The sequence below is a fragment of the Ascaphus truei genome, chromosome 7 (genome assembly GCF_040206685.1).
Source record: "Ascaphus truei isolate aAscTru1 chromosome 7, aAscTru1.hap1, whole genome shotgun sequence".
In the NCBI taxonomy this organism is placed as follows: domain Eukaryota; kingdom Metazoa; phylum Chordata; class Amphibia; order Anura; family Ascaphidae; genus Ascaphus; species Ascaphus truei.
Window position 1 is genome coordinate 4484450 of NC_134489.1, and position 19333 is coordinate 4503782.

The 19333-nt window shown below is 49.0% G+C and overlaps 1 non-coding gene and 1 pseudogene across 1 annotated transcript; both read right to left on the reverse strand.

Moving 5' to 3' along the window:
* Positions 1–14028: 14028 nt before the first annotated feature.
* Positions 14029–14222, reverse strand: LOC142500284 (U2 spliceosomal RNA). Its single transcript, XR_012802888.1, has one exon. It is a non-coding gene; the product is annotated as a U2 spliceosomal RNA (small nuclear RNA).
* Positions 14223–17904: 3682 nt separating this feature from the next.
* LOC142500315 (U2 spliceosomal RNA) lies at positions 17905–18108 on the reverse strand (annotated as a pseudogene).
* Between the last annotated feature and the right edge of the window lie 1225 nt (positions 18109–19333).

A 19333-nucleotide genomic window follows, 5' to 3' on the forward strand; every position in this document is an offset into this window, starting at 1 on the left:
CCCTATCCCGCTACCTCACACAGTGTAGCTCCCGCGGACCGCACAGCACGCCTCACATCTCCTGCACCTCACACATCTCCCTCCGCAACCGGACCGCGAGGCCCCCTACCCCGCTACACCATGCCACCAATGTCCCTCCCCCTATCCCGCTACCTCACACAGTGTAGCTCCCGCGGACCGCACAGCACGCCTCACATCTCCTGCACCTCACACATCTCCCTCCGCAACCGGACCGCGAGGCCCCCTACCCCGCTACACCATGCCACCAATGTCCCTCCCCCTATCCCGCTACCTCACACAGTGTAGCTCCCGCGAACCGCACAGCACTCCTCAACTCCTGCACCTCACACAGCTCCCTACCGCAACCAGACCGCGAGGCCCCCTACCCCGCTACACCATGCCACCAATGTCCCTCCCCCTATCCCGCTACCTCACACAGTGTAGCTCCCGCGGACCGCACAGCACGCCTCACATCTCCTGCACCTCACACATCTCCCTCCGCAACCGGACCGCGAGGGCCCCTACCCCGCTACACCATGCCACCAATGTCCCTCCCCCTATCCCGCTACCTCACACAGTGTAGCTCCCGCGGACCGCACAGCACACCTCACATCTCCTGCACCTCACACATCTCCCTCCACAACCGGACCGCGAGGCCCCCTACCCCGCTACACCATGCCACCAATGTCCCTCCCCCTATCCCGCTACCTCACACAGTGTAGCTCCCGCGAACCGCACAGCACGCCTCATCTCCTGCACCTCACACAGCTCCCTACCGCAACCAGACCGCGAGGCCCCCTACCCCGCTACACCATGCCACCAATGTCCCTCCCCCTATCCCGCTAGCTCACACAGTGTAGCTCCCGCGAACCGCACAGCACGCCTCACATCTCCTGCACCTCACACATCTCCCTACCGCAACCGGACCGCGAGGCCCCCTACCCCGCTACACCATGCCACCAATGTCCCTCCCCCTATCCCGCTACCTCACACAGTGTAGCTCCCGCGGACCGCACAGCACGCCTCACATCTCCTGCACCTCACACATCTCCCTACCGCAACCGGACCGCGAGGCCGCGGCCTACACTCACACACCATGGCAACGATGTCCCTCCCCCTATCCCGCTACCTCACACAGTGTAGCTCCCGCGGACCGCACAGCACGCCACATCTCCTGCACCTCACACAGCTCCCTACCGCAACTGGACCGCGAGGCCGCGGCCTACACTCACACACCATGGCAACGATGTCCCTCCCCCTATCCCGCTACCTCACACAGTGTAGCTCCCGCGGACCGCACAGCATGCCTCATCTCCTGCACCTCACACAGCTCCCTACCGCAACCGGACCGCGAGGCCGCGGCCTACACTCACACACCATGCCACCAATGTTCCTCCCCCTATCCCGCTACCTCACACAGTGTATGACAACACCTACCACTGGAAATCAGATGTTCGTTGAAATAAAATATGTTTTCCTAACTATTTTACTGTCTGTATAATGTACACAACACTCACCCACACAAAACCCCCTCATACACACACACACAAACACACACGCAAACATTCTGTCATTCTATGCCACACACTACACTCAAAAACATGCCATTTTTAACATGTGTATGACCAACAACACGCACTCACACACGTCACACACACAACATGCCTCATACACACACACGCCATCACACACCAGCAACACACACACATGCTCTCACACACACCACACACCATGCCACCGATGTCACTCCCGCTATCCCGCTACCTCACACACTCTACCTCCCGCGGAACAACCAGCACGCCTGACATCTCCTGCACCTCACACATCTCCCTCCGCAACCGGACCGAGACGCCGCGGACTACAGTCAAACAGCATGCCACCAATGTCACTCCCGCTACCTCACACACTGTATGACAACACCTACCACTGAAACTCAGCTGTTCCTTACAATAAAATATGTTTTCCTAACAATTTCACTGTCTGTATAATTTATTCTAAAACACTTCTCACACCACCACTCACACACAACACTCACCCACACAAAACCCCCTCATACACACACACACACACGCAAACATCCTGTCATTCTATGCCACACATAACAACAAATCACACCTCACCTTCACCCTCATAATACACACACTACACTCAAAAACATGCAATTTACAACATGTCTATGACCAACAACACGCACTCACACACGTCACACACACAACATGCGTCATACACACACACATGCCATCACACACGCCACATACACACATGCTCTCACACACACCACACACCATCACACACAACACACACACAAATACACAAACACATGCACACACACACGCACTCAGCAACGCCACACGCCCTCAACCACGCAACACACGTACTCACACACACACACCAACCTCCTCTGCTGATACAACACACAAAACAACACTTCAACATAACCTTAACTACCACACACAACACAACCACCACTAAACAAACACACACACCCAACCCACTGTTCCAATTACCTACCCTTCACCATACACACTACACTGAATACAATGCACATTTACACGTCTCACCACCCACTCCCATTGCACATCAACATCCCACCACACACAAACATATACAACAACACAACACCTCCGCTACTAACACACCTAGCACAATAAATCACCTCTTCCTTTCAATAACATATTTTACACAAAACATTACTATTTACACATCTGTCTAATTTATTGCACACAAACACTCAACTAACCAACACTGACACACACACTCACACACCACACACTCACTATCACATCACACACTCACTCATCCACACACACACCCCACACAATCAACAATCACACACAATAATTACATACACACACTATTCTGCCACACACACAGCCAACATTAACACAAAACAAAAACACACACAACATTTGAACACCTACACAAACGCACACCAAACACAAATAAATACCCCTCAATACTGTCACACTTTATCAATTTACAAACTTTTCACAGACCACAACCGGATGCCTTCAACACCTCGACGCTTCAACGCTGTGCCAAAACACACAATACAATCATTGGATCGAACTGCGCCTTGACACAACAACATCAGGAAGTATTGTAAACACAATCGCACTGAAACACTTCACTAACATCACACACAACACCTACCTCAACACACACATCAACAACTTTTAACAACACATCACAACTTACACACACAACACCTCTACAACACCTACAATAACGCACATCACAACAACAACACCAAACACACATCTTCACAACACAAAACATGCCACCCAAAAAACACCTTCGCAAAACAAAACATACACACCCTGACAATGAACGTGACACGCACACACACACACACAAATTATATGTACTGCACCACACAATGCACACACCCATTTCACACACATTGAAATCCACGCACACAATGCTAACAAACAACTCACAACGGAATACACAATAGGTCAACAACAAATCTAACATTACATCAAATACACTCCTCTCAACAATGGACATTCACATCTTTCAAGAAGCATTTCCAACAATAACATTTTCAAAAATAACTACCGTAACAACTAACATACACTTCAAACATTTGCCCTCATATACATGTGCTTTCTACTACTGTTGATTTACAAACACAATTCTAACTAATATTACATAACATTGGCATCACATTACAACTTTCACATACAACATTTACACATACTTATTCACACTTCACATCCCGGGCAACGCCGGGTTTCTCAGCTAGTGGAATATAAAAACAAACAAAATACATAGCGTAATACTGCAAAACTGAAAATAATAACAGAAAACAAAACAGACAATAATGTTCTAATGTACGCTAGAACATACAACAGGTGAACTGCAATATATAAAATACATTTATTTAAAAAAAACAACACTAAAAATAGTATATATAATGGGCTCCCAATGGAATTAGTCCCACAAATGACTCCACTGCTGTAGATGAAATGCCCACTTACCAGAAGGGAAGTGGTAGTAGGCAGTGGATAAATCAGAGAGTATCCCCTCTCAACAGTGGCACAGATGCTCCAGGCTCTTCCACTCGGTTTAGACGGCGTCTCAGTTCCTGGCAAGTGGTATCCGGGCGAAGAGTCAGTGTGATATACAGGCCTTCAATGGTAAAACCTCCGGATCAGCTCCTACTGTACGTTCTAGCGTACAGTGTAACATTATTGTCTGTTTTGTTTTCAGTTTTGCAGTATTACGCTATGTATTTTGTTTGTTTTTATATTCCATGTGTATGAATTCATCACTCCTTGGATCATATCCTGGATCCTGTTACATCTGCCAGTCTTGGTTTTATACTTATTATTATTCATTTTTATATTTATAATTAAGTCCCCATGCTATGTCATTTATATATAGTATATATAGGCGCTAGAGATATTCCTTTTTCACTTTTCTCTGACCAGGTGGTCGGAGTCTTATCTCAGGCAGCCGCCTCTTATTCCCTCACACGTTGAATATTGGGTTTAGTTTTACTCCTACTAGGGTGGTATAACAGGGGATTTGTCCCTGTTCAAAAAGGTGCCTCTAATCCAGCAGTGTGGTGGTTAACTGCTGGTAGTCAATTAACCAACACCATCTGGCTGATTAGAGGTTGGTTAGCAAAGCCTGCCTTTGAGACAGGAAGAGAGATTCCTTAGTCCACAACTGGGCTGACCAAGGAAACGGACAGAGCAGAGGTTCCTGAGTCTCACAGATGAGACTGATAGAGGGATCACAGATGTCTGGAGCTCACAAGACTTCTACACCTGAATGCTGAGATAACCTGAGGAAAAGGTAGCAACCCAGGAAAGAGAGAAGCCTTCTCCCTACAACTACGAGACAGATAAGACTTTTCATAAGACTGATTGTCTATGTCTATCTATATATATGTAACGGATATTCTCCCTATCCCAATCACAGATAGCGTGTATGTGAGGGGGAACCTATGTGTTACCAGGTGTGGTGTGTATACCTGTAGGTTCACAAGAGGCCTGAGCCTCCGCTTGCTGGGAACCTGGGGTGAGTCCTCTGGGTCGATCTGATTTACAGCGCCTCCACCTGTGTAGGATTCTAGGAGTGTAGAAGGTTGCCACATACACAATAAGTACATACACCGAGATATATATAACCAGTTTACTGTAAATGCAGAATAACCATAACACATTACATCCATATCATCAACACTAACTTTGTCACTCTGTAATACTACTCCCCATGGGGGTAACTCCACACCCTGTAGCGAAGTCCCAAATGTCATTCACTTTCACTTAGGAGTGGAAACCTTATACCCACCACTGTGTACCCCCACACCGTGTCCACAGTATAACCCTTTGTCCCGTGGTCAGCGCTGCCACTATGTGTGAGTATATAGGTGGTGTATTGTTGGTGCACTTATGAAGGTACCTGCCGAGTGCTCCTGCACTCGGGCCTACAGACAACTTCAAAAAGGATCCGCCGCTCGGTGATCCCGTCTGCAATATCCTGTCTTTCCTAGCACGTGGGTCCGCCAGGGGGCGATCTCAACCTGGAGATAGTCCTTATCTCTTTGCGGCGTAGGCTTGAGCCCAAGCCTCTTCTCGGGGAGCGCAGCGTCCGCTGTGTCCCTAACTGACAATACCACTAAGGGGCAAGATCCCTAACCAAGGGCCTGTCCCTGCAGCACCACAAGCTATAAGGGGCTCAGGACCTAGCTGGGGCCTAGGGGGCTGCTGGCCTAATGCAGTGGGTCACAGACCCCTGCACTCACCTCCTTCCCCTAGCTCTTCCTGGTCCTGAATGACTAGCGTGGGCTGAGCGAGCAAAAAGTATCTATCTCCTCGAGCAGGGAGATGCTGCAGCCCTATTGGCTCCCTGGCGTCACATCGGGTCCCCTAAGGCTCATGGGACTTTTCGTCCCTGCTTAGAGCCCTCTCCTGGTTGGTCCGTGTTCGCGCAATTATCACTGCACATGCGCAACTTGTCCGGCTGCCGGAGCTCCACTGCGCAAGCGCGAACTCACGCAAGATGGCAGCGCCCTGAACGGGAACCGCTGAGGGCCTCTGGAGCAAGAGGCAACTTGCAATATTGAGGGACATTTGCAATCTTGAAAGGGAATTAGACCTCACTGAGCAGGCCCTTGCTTCGACTAGTGGTGCAGATGGTGGCGCTGTTAGTGAGGAGCAGGTAGGTAGCTGGGTGACTGTCACGCTGCACCCACCACAAACAGGACTAGACCGGGGGGCTGAGGTGGGGATGTATATAACCGCCGCCCTACAATTACAGAGCCAGATCCGGAATGCGTAGTCAGAGTCGTGGAGCTGGTTCGGGGTAGGAGAGTTCGGGGAAGCCGTGGTACTTGCCGTGGTCCAGGGTTGGAGAGAGAAGAATGGTCGTTATCCGAAGCCGTGGTCGAGGAGAGAGCGGGGATCCAATAACAAGCCGAAGTCCAGGGGTAGAGAAGAGACAGGTCCAGGTACAAGCAGGGGTCACAAACGAGACAGGCAAGGCACAGGAACAGACAAGATCCAAGAAGCAGCGAGCAGAGCACAACAGTGTTTATGTTCAGCAAAGTGAAACAGGAAGGTATTTAAAGGGGAAACACCAATCAGGAACTAGCAGATGATGACCTCACACATAAGCCACGAGCCGATAGGGTAGTGCAGGATTGGCTGCTGGTGTAACACAGCTGATGCTGCTAGTGTTCGTTGGCGTGCGGCGTGCGCGCATACCTGGGCTGCGACGCAGAGTGGGTGCCGTGGTGATACTGCAAGAGCGCGTCTCCACGGATGAAGCAATGCGCAGCTGCGTGCGCACAGATCGCTATCGCGGTCTGTGAATGCCAGAGGTACAGACGCGTGACGCGTGCTGGGGGCGGAGCATGACGGCGATCCTGACAGTACCCCCCCCCCCCTTCAGGGGAGACCTCCGGACGACCCAGGGCAGGCTTCAAAGGGTATTTGTGATGAAAAGCCCTGACCCATCTGGAAGCGTGTACCTGTTCCCGAGGGATCCATTCACGTTCCTCTGGACCAAAACCCCTCCTATGAACGAGGTATTGCAGTTTCCCCCTTGATACTCTGGAGTCGAGGATTGTCTGCACCTCAAACTCCTGTTGACCCTCCACAAGAACAGGCTGAGGTGGCAAGTCTCAAATGGATGATTGGGGATCCTGGATAAAAGGTTTCAAAAGTGAAATGTGAAAAGTGGAAGGAATCTTCATGGTTGCCGGCAATTTAAGCCTGTAGGTGACAGGATTGACCCTCTCCGTAATGACGAATGGGCCAATGAATCTGGGTGCCAATTTGGGTGAAGAGACCTTGAGACGAATATTCTTCGTAGAAAGTCAGACCTTTTGTCCAGGAGTAGAAGATGGAACCTCCCGACGGTGACAATCGGCTTGTTTTTTCTGCATATTGATGGCTTGTCTCAGGTACCGGCGCCAATTAGTCCAAGGTGATATTAATGTCCAGCACTGAAAGAGTCTCAGAATAGTAGATAGCTGCAGTAGTATCTTCACAGCTTGTCTTCAATGTTTGGACTCCATAATTATATGCATGGGAGAAAAAATAGACAAAGAAAACATATCATAGTGCAGTATGCAAATAACCAAACATGTAGGACAAACAGGACAAGACAAACACTACATAAAACAGGCAAGGCTGACTAATCCTACAATAAAGTATTTATTAACACAGTAAAATGAAAATATGAGGTAGCACACGTGGGATCCGGTGGGTAAAAACCGGAATCCTACTTACAGGACTGCCACAGGACATAAGCAGGGGTGCAAGGATAGATGGTAACCGGCAGCAGCTCCGTTTTTTCAGTCCTCAGACCTCCAGGGATCTCTCTCTCTCCGTGACCGGAAGCGCGTCACACCACGCGGCTTGACGGATCTCGTGGAGCTCCTGGTGCTGTCTGTCAAGCTGAATCCGGAAATCTGCTGCTAGGAGGCGGGTGCAATCGCCGAATTTCCTTTCACTTGGCTGCAAGGCTCCCGCAGTCACTACCAGTCCTCTGCCACACTCAAAATACAAATCTGCCCAACGCGTTTCGTGCGCATGCGCACTTCTTCAGGGGATAATGGATACTGGGCATGTGTGATTTAAATACTGACAGAACTCTTCTAATTGGATGTTATGACCAAAACCTGCTAAGGGATTGGTTCAAGCTACTGTCAGTCATGCCCTCAAGAACAATCAGCCTTACTAATACAAACAAAAACTCACAATGACAAAAAACCTAATAAAATATTAAAATTGCAATGGATGATATATACACAAATATTGAGCTAAACACAACATATTAATCACATAATTATAATTACATAATGACCAATAAAATTACTTACAGATAGTACTAATACATGTTAAAATTATAAATAAATAATTTAATAATTTTATAATTATTATCTATGTTAAAAACACTTTATAATCATTTTAAAAAAGCTCCTAGGTCAAATTCAATGTTCAAGCCATTCGGAGAGAGGGTCTTCAGCTCATAGATCCAGTATGACTCTCGTCTACTGATCTGCTTGAGCTGATCGCCCCCTCTCCAACTGACCCGCACATTTTCAATGGCCTTACATTTAAGTCCGACCGGATTTTGATTATGATGAATTAAAAAATGATGTGAAACACTATGTGTAATGAGCCCTCTTTTTATATTATATATATGCTCATATACTCTCCTCTGATAGCACCTCCCTGTGCGGCCCACATACTGAAGGCCGCAGGGGCACTCGAGTAGGTAGATCACAAATGAAGTGTGACAATTAATGTGAGACTTGATGTTATATGTTTTTAATGTCACATTTGATCTAAATATTTTAGTATTATCACTATAAGAACAAGCTGTACACCTAGGAGCTTTTTTAAAATGATTATAAAGTGTTTTTAACATAGATAATAATTATAAAATTATTAAATTATTTATTTATAATTTTAACATGTATTAGTACTATCTGTAAGTAATTTTATTGGTCATTATGTAATTATAATTATGTGATTAATATGTTGTGTTTAGCTCAATATTTGTGTATATATCATCCATTGCAATTTTAATATTTTATTAGGTTTTTAGTCATTGTGAGTTTTTGTTTGTATTAGTAAGGCTGATTGTTCTTGAGGGCATGACTGACAGTAGCTTGAACCAATCCCTTAGCAGGTTTTGGTCATAACATCCAATTAGAAGAGTTCTGTCAGTATTTAAATCACACATGCCCAGTATCCATTATCCCCTGAAGAAGTGCGCATGCGCACGAAACGCGTTGGGCAGATTTGTATTTTGAGTGTGGCAGAGGACTGGTAGTGACTGCGGGAGCCTTGCAGCCAAGTGAAAGGAAATTCGGCGATTGCACCCGCCTCCTAGCAGCAGATTTCCGGATTCAGCTTGACAGACAGCACCAGGAGCTCCACGAGATCCGTCAAGCCGCGTGGTGTGACGCGCTTCCGGTCACGGAGAGAGAGAGATCCCTGGAGGTCTGAGGACTGAAAAAACGGAGCTGCTGCCGGTTACCATCTATCCTTGCACCCCTGCTTATGTCCTGTGGCAGTCCTGTAAGTAGGATTCCGGTTTTTACCCACCGGATCCCACGTGTGCTACCTCATATTTTCATTTTACTGTGTTAATAAATACTTTATTGTAGGATTAGTCAGCCTTGCCTGTTTTATGTAGTGTTTGTCTTGTCCTGTTTGTCCTACATGTTTGGTTATTTGCATACTGCACTATGATATGTTTTCTTTGTCTATTTTTTCTCCCATGCATATAATTATGGAGTCCAAACATTGAAGACAAGCTGTGAAGATACTACTGCAGCTATCTACTATTCTGAGACTCTTTCAGTGCTGGACATTAATATCACCTTGGACTAATTGGCGCCGGTCTGTATTGTTTATCATTTGTCTTGTTTTTCCAACCTGTCTTGGAGTTGGTATCACCTGGCAGCCTAATTATATATTTGTGTGCACTATCACATTATAATATTATTGTCACTGCACAAGATTTTTTTAGCGCTATATACACCCATTTTTTTCCTTGTCTCAGGTACCCCTGAATCTTTTCCCAAGAGTCCTGGAGGCATTGGATTCTGTCTTCGGCGGTGGGAACTCCCGAACTGGAGACTGTGGAAGGAAAGGTAGAGGGATGAAATCCATAATTCGTGAAGAAAGGGGAGTGTTGAGTGGACTCATTTCTAAGATTCTTATGTGAAAATTCTGCCCATGGGAGGAGATCAGACCAATTGTCCTGTGGGTCCGAGACAAAACAGCGAATGAACTGTTCTAATGACTGACTGGTCCTTTCCGTTTGTCCATTCGTTTGTGGGTGGTACCCAGAGGAGAAATGAAGTGAAATGCCCAGACATTGGCAGAAGGCTCTCCAGAATCTGGAGATAAATTGCTAGCCTCGGTCCGAGACTATGACTTGTGGAGTACCATGGAGTCTGAAAATCTCCTTGACGAAGACTTCTGAGAGTTTAGGCGCGCTGGGCAAACCTTTAAGTGGGATGAAATGCGCCTGTTTAGAAAAGCGATCCACGGCCACCAGTATGGTGTTCATCCCTTTAGAGCTGGGTAACTCCATGATAAAATCCATGGAGAGATGTGCCCATGGACGATCTGGAATTGGTAGTGGTTGAAGAAGGCCTGCCGGCCTATTGCGAGGCGTTTTACTCTGAGCGCATATGGGACACGAAGCCACAAATTTTTCAATGTCTTTGCGCATGCCTGGCCACCAGGTGCGCTCCAACAAGTCGATTGTTCTCCTGGTGCCAGGATGACCAGCGGTCCTGGAAGCATGACCCAATTCCATCACTTTCCTATGGAAGTTCATGGGAGTGAACAGGCATCCTTCTGGAACCTTGAGGCCTACATGAGGATGTTACGTTGAGCCCTGGTAATGTGTGGTAAGGCGTCAAAGGTGTTGGCGGACAAAATACATGCGGGAGGAAGTATAGTCTGTTGACGATCCTCTGCTCTGTCCTCGACCAGGAATTGTATGGATAGTGCATCGGCTTTTACGTTTTTGGAACCAGGAATATATGATATAAGAAAGTTAAAACGGGTGAAAAATAGGGACCACCGTGCCTGTCGTGACCCCAAGCGACGCGCACCTTCAATGTAGAGTAGATTCTTGTGGTCAGTCAGGATAGTGACCTGTGTCTCTGTACCCTCGAAGGTGTCGCCATTCTTCTAAGGCCATCTTTATTGTGAGGAGTTCGCTGTTTCCTACATCGTAGTTTCTCTCCGCAGAAGAATTTTTTTTGGAAAAAAACGCACATGGATGCAGGCGGGCTTGCGGGTTTTTCCTCCGAGACCGTATTGCCTCAACTCCTACGTCGGAGGCATCCACTTCCAGCGTGAAAGGTAACCCTGGATCTGGGTGTACCAAGATGGGAGCAGAAGAAAAGGCTTTCTTTAGTTTTTCAAACGCTCTGGTGGCTTCGGGAGACGAGTGTGTTGGATCCGCCCCTTTTTGGGTTAAAGCCGTAATAGGTGCCACTATAGAAGAGAAGTTTTGAATAAACCGCCGATAGTAATTTGCGAACCCAAGAAATCTTTGCACGGCTTTAAGAGATAATGGACACGGCCAGTCCGTAACTGCTTTGACCTTGTCGGGGTCCATGGCGAGTCCGGTGTCCGAAATAATGTAACCGAGGAAGGAGGTTGAAGACTGATGAAAGTGGCATTTCTCCAGTTTGGCAAACAGCTTATTCTCCCATAGCCTTTGAAGAACTTGTTTAACATGTACTGGATGTTCCTGAATGTTTTTGGAGTAGATCAAAATGTCATCCAGGTACATAATTACATGTTGGTCTAACAGGTCCCTGAAGAGTTCATTAACGAAGTCTTGAAATACGGCTGGTGCATTGCAGAGACCAAACGGCATCACTAGGTACTCGTAGTGCCCATCGCGAGTATTGAAGGCCGTCTTCCACTCGTCCCCCTGACGAATCCTTACCAAGTTGTAGGCCCCTCGTAGATCCAACTTGGTAAAGATGTTGGCGCCCTGTAGCCTATCGAACAGTTCGGAGATTAACGGGAGAGGATAACGATTCTTTATGGTAATCTTGTTGAGGCCGTGATAGTCTATACAAGGACGGAGCGAGCCATCCTTCTTTTTTACAAAAAGAAGCCTGCGCTAGCAGGTGAGGAAGATTTTCGAATAAAACCCCTTTGAAGATTCTCCTGAATGTAGTCTTTCATAGCTTTAGTCTCAGGCAGAGACAGTTGATAGGAGCAACCTCTAGGCGGAATGGCACCGGGCAACAAATCGATGGGGCAGTCATACGGGCGATGCGGTGGAAGTTCCTCTGCTTGCTGTTTGTTGAACACATCCCGGAATTCTTCGTATTCTACTGGAAGTTGTACTCTGTCTGGATCAGGTACTGATACTCCCGCCAAAGCCTTGGAAGGGGGTAAGCAATGCTTCTGACATTGAGAACTCCAGCGGATAGGCAAAGACTCCATCCAGTCGATTAGGGGGTTGTGTCTCTGCAGCCACAGAAGCCCCAGTATGAAGTCTGCGGAGGGGGTATGGATGGCGTCCAATTGTATAGTCTCGTAGTGAGACTCCCCGGTCAATATCTGTATGGGTACCATCTGAAGGGTGATGAACGCGGGTTGCAGCGGACGACCATCTATCGCTTCGAGACCCACAGGACGATCCTTATGTACCAAGGGTATTTGGTGTCTCTCCGCAAATCCTTGGTCAATAAAGTTTCCCCCGACCCGGAGTCCAGAAAGCCCTGTGTAGTGACTCGGAAGGTCTCTCCGGATATGTGATGGGGAGGTTGATCCTAGTGGAAGGTTGCAAGGAAGGTAAGGATGCGGTGCCCAGCGTCATCCTCCCGACTCTTACTGGGCTGTGGAGTTTTCCTTATCTCAGCGGGCAGGTAGCCAGTAGGTGCCCATTGTTCCCGCAGTATAGGCATAGGCCTGCGCGTCATCTGCGCTGCCTCTCACCAAACGAAAGCCTGGACCCGCCTAGTTGCCTAGGTTCGTCTAGTGTTGGTGCTGCAGGAGGCACGGATCCTGCTGGATGACAGGTAGAAGGTTGTATACCATGTTGTCGTCTGCCCCTCTCCATTCTTCTCTCCTGAAGACGCATGGCGGGCCACGGTACGGTCCCCCTGAGAAATGTTGAGAAGGGTAGAAGCGGCATTTACCTTGCGACCAGGTGTGTCGAAGACCCTCTGGAACTCAGCTGTGAAGAGATTGATATCGGAGGTCATGTCTATTGTCGTAGCTCTCAGATCGGAGAGGCCCAGGCCAGGGCATCGTCGGTCAGAAGGGAAATTATGTATGCCACTTTCGAGCGTTGGGAGAAAAAATGAGAAGGAAGCAGTTCGAACTGTATTGAACATTGGTTCAGGAATCCCCGACAACCCAAAGGATCAACAGCATAGCGGTTAGGGGTAGGTAATAGTGGTTCAAAAGTCGGGGCCACTGGAGTGGAAATAGGTATAGATGCTGCGGGATTAGTAGTAGAGGCAGAAAGAACCCTGAGGGCCACAAAGCCAAAAAACAGCCAAAAAGGCACATGCTTCCAGTTCTTTTTTCGGCACCAGTCTTCGCCTGTTCATTTGCATAGGAACCGCCCACTTTTTCTCTGCTCGCCGACTCGTCTGGGCTGCCATGAAACTCAGGCAGCGAGCAGGCAGTGGTTAAGGTTTTCAGTTCAGGTCATTTCAGCCACCCATTGTGACATCAACCCAGCAAGTCAAGCATTTGCTGCTGCAGTGTTTCCTATGCAGGCTATTTGGATACAGCTTCAACAGGAGTTTCTTGGGTATCTGCTCGTTCGGACTGAATTAGGCAGCAGGCGGCACTCCTGCTCCATGCGAGCTGAAAAGAAAAGAAAGTAGGAAGCCAGGTAAAAGAACGGACAGGACACAGCAAAAAGAAGGAGGCTTTATTTTGTCGTCATTTCTTCTTCTTTCTTTGCAAAAGAAAGAGCCAAAAAAGGAGAGCATGCTTCTATTTTTGCCCGCTGTTTGTTTCTATTTCTATTTTTTCATACAAGTCAGATATCCCCAAAGGGAAGTGCACCGGTCCTGGAGGTACTGCAATACCAGGTCAGTGCGTGGAGTGGACAGAGCAAGCTCTTCTTCCATCTCCCTGTTCTAAAAATCCATTTAATATATGGTCCCCAGATAGGGGACGTATCAGATATGAAACTGATAAGAACAGATTTTTTTTTTGTTTTACTTTTTATTTGCATATATATAATATACAAACATTTTCTTATTAACATATTATTTTTGAAAATTATATAAAAAACTAAATACATTTCATAAGTTGAGTTTCACACACACAAAAACAAAAAACAGATGTCTTTCTTAAATACCACATACTATAAACATACACTGGTGACACGTTTTATTGAAGCACGGCTAGCACCGCAAGCCGGGGGATGCCCCGGCGTGCTAGCCGCACTCCCTCAGCGTGCCGCGCATCACCGATGCGCGGTCACGCGTCATCGGGTGCCTGCGTCCCCTGCACGCGCGTCCAGGGCTCCCCGAGGGAGCCCTGGTGTCCCGCGATGTGGGGGATGCGGCAGGGGGTTCCGGGGGACCCGGCAGCGGGAGGGAGAGCGCCCCGATCGGAGGGCGCTCCTCCGCTGCACGCCCGGCACCCTCCGGCGCACGCCAGGTTACTGCTGCGGCCGAGAACGGGCAAATGCTCGAATAAACTCGGCCGCAGCAGTATCATGCTTTTTCCTCCATTTTAATTTTTGGAGGGGAGCAACCAGCCCACCTCTACTCTCCAATTGCTCCAAAAAATGGGCCCTTAAAAGATATCTTTAACACAAACGTAACTCTAAAAATTCATCACCATTTTATATAAAAGCATGAAAAAACACACACAAAAAAACCTTTCCTATTTTGTTTTTTTATCTATAATAATTTTTTTATACAAATATTTTTTATGTCTCTCATATTTTTCTTTGTCACCTGATTCCGTAATCATTATTGTTTCATCCATACCCTCTATTAATGTTTCTTCTATACACGCATTTGTATATATTTTAAACCAAAAATCCATCTCTACTCCCCCCATTTTTCTTTCCATTTCTTCTATTTTTGTCAATAGTTTGGGGCTCACTTTTAACAACCTAAGTTTTGGCTGATATTTTTTCATTTCCTCTTTTTCCTTTTGTAATTCTTGGTCCACTACTCTATCCATTTCTTCTATATTTTTTGTTACTGCATGTTCTATTTCTTTTAGTTTTTTTTCTATGACTTTCTGTTTTTGCTTCTTGTACGTTCTGTCTTACCCCTTCCAATTTTTTTTGTGTTCTCTTATATTTCCCTCCATGTTTTTTTATTATCTCTGCTTCTCTCCTTTCTTGTACTTCCTCTTCACTTTCTTTCTCTATCCAATTTGGGTCTACTAATGGATATCCTTTTACAGGTGCTTTTACTGTACTACAAGACCCTACTTCCTCACTGCTACTCTCCCCACTTAATTTCCTCAGTATTTTCTCTGCCACTGGTGTTTCTTTTTCTTTTCCCTCTTCCATATTATTATCTTCCCCCTGCTGTAAACTACGTTTTTGTGCATTTCTTTTAGCATCGATCGTGTCCATTTCTTCCACTTCCTCCAAAACCTCCTCTCCCTCTATTGGGAAACTTTTCATCAAAGTTTCTAACCACTCTGTTTGGCCTTCTGATCTTTCTGCCCAACTGAGTTTTCCTTGCCCTCCTACCTCCTCCCCCAAAGTCGCCCCTCCCTCCTGTTCTTGTGAGGGAGAAACAACCTGCATGAAGTCGGGGGTCTCCTCTACCACTGTCACCTCTCTCTCCTTTGGCACATTTTTCGCCTCCTCCTTCTGGTCACAAGTTTGTACAATTTCTACAGTCTCTGGAGCCTCTGGCTCACTAGCTCTCGCTGCTTGAGCATATGTCCTGTTGGGGCATTTCCGAGAGAGGTGTCCCCTTTCCCCACATAAGTCACACTTTTTAGGCACTTTACACGCAGCAGCTGTGTGCCCTTCTTCTCCACAATTTCGGCAAACAATTCCTGTTTTCTCACATGTCTCTCTTGTATGGCCGAATTGATGACCATGTCTGCAAAACAAGGGCTGTCCGGGGTAATTCAGGAAGCCCCTATCACCACCAATGCTAAAAATAGCAGGGGGGGTGTAACACTCCTATTCGTTCAGGATCCGGACGAAAAAGCCCCCAAAAACGTCTTTTCCCATTGAAAATTCCAAAGGGGTTTGTCAGGCATTCCCCCCCCTCTTACCACTGTGCAGTCTCAAAAAAGATATTATATCCTCTTTCCGCACCTAAGGATTGTACATATGTACAACAATGGGTCTCTCTTCCAACATAAAGCTGGGGATAAACTGGATCCCATCCAACCTTGAATCGCTTGCCTTGTCTTTACTCTTTTCAAAGAAGTTCCAGCAATCTTCCACGGTTCTGAAGGTCAGGTCATACATCCCTTGCTTCTGGAAGTCCTGCAAGCAAAATATTTCTTTGATGTTCCAGTCCATCACTTCTCTCAGCACCATCTCCACCATGTAAGTCAGACCGATGCGCTCTCTCAAGGCCTCCTCAACTAGGAGCCTTACGGTGTTCTTCATATTTGGCCAGGATGCCATTGTCTCTCCGTCTAAAAGGTCTAGGTGCGACACCCCCAAAGCAGCAGGTGGCTTAAGCTCATAAGAGCGATGCCACAAGGCCAAGGTGTCGGACCATCGCCCTCCCTGTTGGGCCTCCTGACTCAGACACTTGTTCTTAGCCAAAAGGCCGAGAAGCGATAACCAGAAATGGACCCCTGCCGGAGCGCCGCCCGATGGCCGGGGGCACTATGCTTTAGGGAGAAGGGCAGAGGGAGCCGCTTGCTGCCCGCTTTCCTCCTCCCCCAGCATGCCTGCCTCAAGTCACTCCGTCCTTCCAACACAGCTCCGGGGAGTCTATGCAGCAGCGGCGACGACGACGACGGATGCAAAAGCCAAAGACTTTCTATGTAGCAAAGAAAAGCAGCCACACACACAGCCGGGGGGGGGGGGGGGGGGGCACAAAGCCAACAAACAGCCAAAAAGGCACATGCTTCCAGTTCTTTTTCCGGCACCAGTCTTCGCCTGTTCATTTGCATAGGAACCGCCCACTTTTTCTCTGCTCGCCGACTCATCTGGGCTGCCATGAAACTCAGGCAGCAAGCAGGCAGTGGCTGAGGTTTTCAGTTCAGGTCATTTCAGCCACCCATTGTGACATCAACCCAGCAAGTCAGGCATTTGCTGCTGCAGTGTTTCCTATGCAGGCTATTTGGATACAGCTTCAACAGGAGTTTCTTAGGTATCTGCTCGTTCGGACTGAATTAGGCAGCAGGCGGCACTCCTGCTCCATGCGAGCTGAAAAGAAAAGAAAGTAGGAAGCCAGGCAAAAGAACGGACAGGACACAGCAAAAAGAAGGAGGCTTTATTTTGTCATCATTTCTTCTTTCTTTGCAAAAGAAAGAGCCAAAAAAGGAGAGCATGCTTCTATTTTTGCCCGCTGTTTGTTTCTATTTCTATTTTTTCATACTGCTGCGGCCAAGTTTATTCGAGCATTTGCCCGTTCTTGGCCGCAGCAGTAGCCTGGCGCGCGCCCGAGGGTGACGGGCGCGCGCCGAAGCAGCGGAAGAGCGCCCTCCGATCGGGGCGCTCTCCCTACCGCTGCCGGGTCCGCCGGGTCCCCCGGAACCCCCTGCCGCCGTCCCCCACATCGCGGGACACCAGGGCTCCCTCGGGGAGCCCTGGACGCGCGTGCAGGGGGCGCAGGCTCCCGAAGACGCGTGACCGCGCGTCTATGACGCGCGGCACGCCGAGGGGCGGCCACTAGCAAGCCGGGAAATCTCCCGGCTTGCGGATCTGGCCGATGCGCAATAAAGCGTGTCGGTAGTGTACAAGTCAGATATCCCCAAAGGGAAGTGCACCGGTCCATGAGGTACTGCAATACCAGGTTAATGCATGGAGTGGACAGAGCAAGCTCTTCTTCCATCTCCCTGTTCTAAAAATCCATTTAATATATGGTCCCCAGATAGGGGACGTATCAGATATTAAACTGATAAGAACAGATTTTTTTTTGTTGTTTGTTTTGAAAACTTTTTATTTGCATATACAGGTGAACCCCGTTATAGCACTCACTGTGCACACTCCCAGCACTCACTGTGCGCACTCCCAGCACTCACTGCGCGCACTCCCAGCACTCACTGCGTGCACTCCCAGCACTCACTGCGCGCACTCACAGCACTCACTGTGTGCACTCCCAGCACTCACTGCGCGCACTCCCAGCACTCACTGCGTGCACTCCCAGCACTCACTGCGTGCACTCCCAGCACTGCACTCACTCCCAGCACTCCCAGCACTGCGCTCACTCCCAGCACTCACTGCGTGCACTCCCAGCACTCACTGCGCGCACTCACAGCACTCACTGCGTGCACTCCCAGCACTCACTGCGTGCACTCCCAGCACTCACTGCGCGCACTCCCAGCACTGCGCTCACTCCCAGCACTCCCAGCGCTGCGCTCACTCCCAGCACTCCCAGCACTGCGCTCACTCCCAGCACTCCCAGCGTGCACTCCCAGCGTGCACTCCCAGCGTGCACTCCCTGCACGCACTCCCAGTGCACACTCCCAGCACGCACTCCCAGCGTGCACTCCCAGCACTCACTGCGTGCACTCCCAGCACTCACTGTGTGCACTCCCAGCACTCACTGTGCGCACTCCCAGCACTCACTGTGCGCACTCCCAGCACTCACTGCGTGCACTCCCAGCACTCACTGCGCACACTCCCAGCTCTCACTGCGTGCACTCCCAGCACTGCGCTCACTCCCAGCACTCTCAGCACTGTGCTCACTCCCTGCAATCTCAGCGCTCACTCCCAGCACTCGCAGCGTGCGCTCCCAGCACACCCAGCGTGGACTCCCAGCGCGCACTCCCAGCGCGCACTCCCAGCGCGCACTCCCAGCGCGCACTCCCAGCGCGCACTCCCTGCGCGCACTCCCTGCGCGCACTCCCTGCGCGCACTCCCTGCGCGCACTCCCTGCGCGCACTCCCAGCACACCCTGCGCGCACTCCCAGCACTCCCTGCGCGCACTCCCAGCACTCCCTGCGCGCACTCCCAGCACTCACTGCGTGCACTCACTGTGCGCACTCCCAGCACTCACTGCGTGCACTCCGAGCACTGCGCTCACTCCCAGCACTCCCAGCACTGCGCTCACTCCCAGCACTCCCAGCACTGCGTTCACTCCCAGCACTCCCAGCACTGCGCTCACGCCACGCACTCCCAGCACGCACTCCCAGCACTCCCAGCGCACACTCCCCGCACTCCCAGCACGCTCTCCCAGCACGCA